The sequence below is a fragment of the Protopterus annectens genome, chromosome 1.part0 (assembly GCF_019279795.1).
Source record: "Protopterus annectens isolate FY-2018-M chromosome 1.part0, PAN1.0, whole genome shotgun sequence".
In the NCBI taxonomy this organism is placed as follows: Eukaryota; Metazoa; Chordata; order Ceratodontiformes; family Protopteridae; genus Protopterus; species Protopterus annectens.
The window spans coordinates 905,914,449-905,916,549 of NC_056725.1; the positions used below are offsets into that span (position 1 = coordinate 905,914,449).

Genomic DNA, 2,101 nt, shown 5'->3' on the forward strand with positions numbered 1-2,101 from the left:
AGTGCTGAATGGTGTTCAGTGAAATTAGAGGACCAGAGCAACAGTGTGCATAGCTGCATCTGGATTGTTTCAATGTATCTCTTATTGTCTATTATCATCAGTTACAGTTTGGAAGCTGTGAACAGTGGAATTCAGTTCTTTTCTTGGGACAACTAGGTGGACACACAAAGCATGGCATCTTCTTACACAACATTTGTAAAATAATCTTTTTTGTCATTACAAAAAATTCTACTTTTACTGAATGTGGCTAATTGCTCATGATATTTATTGCAAAAATTCAAATTTTAATGAATGTGACTACATCCACAGACTGCATGTGATCTTCAGAATATTGTAATCTCCTCTTCCAACTGGTTTACACTAACTTTATCTTCAAGCACACATAGGATTTGTAGTTTCTCAATGCCATAATACACCAGGACAATTTTTGCTTAACTCAAAAAAAGCTTATTCATCTGAATGCTGCAAACACACTCCTCCATAATCGCCATATCAGTCTCATTGTCCCAAGGCTTCACATCATGCAAAATGCAAGACTTGGCTATTAGATATGTTTTGGGGGGTTTCTTTTCTTCTAACTTTGCCAGATATTCCTCTCTCATCTTTTTGGACTTTTCACTGTCTTCTTCGTCATTAGAGCCAAACAGTTCACTATCATCCTCCTCTTCCTCATCCCTGGATTGTGGTTTAGTTGATGTTGTATCTTCATCACCAGCAGAGCCATAGTTAGCAAGTGGCTTCTTCAGTCCTTGGAGACTTGTTGTTTCCTTTTCATATGATCTGACATGGTTGTACCCATAGAGGACATGGCAAAGTTCAGTAGGGGGGTGGTCCAGACCAAGCTTCAAATACAGCCATATCAACCTGAAAAGAGACATACCCCTTGATGTAACTCTTGTCTGCCAGAAACCCAGGATGCCAAGACCAGCAGGGGACATCAGATCACAGAAACTCATTCTGTGTTCTTTTCTGGCTATTAAAATAGCAAAAAAGTGCCTCTCAGGACAGTTAAAATCTGGATACAGATTCTACAATAGACCTGGGTTATGCTGAAGTGTCTGCCTCATAAGCAACCTTCTGACCAGAAAGGGCATCTGTAAAATAGTTTTTGGAAGTACCACACAATAGCTTGAAAACAATGCCATCTTTATGACAAGCAACCTTTCTTCTATTGGGAGAAGGAAAACTTAGATCAAGGGACTATATAGCTTTATAATTCCTTCTGGATCTCCTGGAAATGAAGCTACATCATTTCCTAATGTGCAGTAGCAATATAGACTCACGTGTTATCTTTATTTATCTGTATTTGTTCACACTGACTGCCACTCGTCCATACATCTCGGCTGTCCAGATTTTTATCGGATATCCAGATTTTTGCCTCATATTTTTGGTCTTTTCCTCATATAAATTATTGTTTTCAGGCAAATTTCTGTCTTTATATTCCATTTAGTGAATGCCAGGGAACTGCCAGAGAACCATTACAGTCATTTTCACACTGTGCACTGTATTTTTTAAATCTTTTCCCCACATAAGTTAGTATTTAGTCTGTGCATTGTAATAAGATCAAACTCACATAAAAGTGTTCCTTCTCGCATCCTTTTTTGGATGGCTGCATGGGTAACTGTGGAAGCTGACCTTATACCTCTTATAGCAACAGGACTCAGAATAAAATATTATTTGAACCACCCCAAGATGTTGTGAAAACATAGCTGTAAGAAGCTTCAGAACTGGATATGCATAGGTTTAATTGCAGTCCTACAGCAACAGATTTGTTAAAATTGAGATGAGACTATGCAGCCCTAATTGGTTCAGTATGTTGAGTCTTCCAAAACATGCTAGATAAAGGTAATATTGTTCATTAAAGGAAGCTACAAAGCCTGCTTTAGAATTATATTAAGGGTCTGCTGATAATAAGAATAAATCCTTTGCAAATGTTTAAGTTTACTACCTGTGAGCAGATTGACAGAAGAGGAAAGGAATATGTTTCACTCGTTTCTTCCACAAAAACACAAAATATTAACTGTAAGAAGAAAAACAAATGATTCAACACCATCCCACACTCAGGGATCATAGATACACTTTCTCATCTAAATACTAATCC

At 37.6% G+C, this 2,101-nt stretch overlaps 1 pseudogene; it reads right to left on the reverse strand.

The window, feature by feature from the left end:
• Window positions 1–277: 277 nt before the first annotated feature.
• Window positions 278–956, reverse strand: LOC122801620 (annotated as a pseudogene).
• Between the last annotated feature and the right edge of the window lie 1,145 nt (window positions 957–2,101).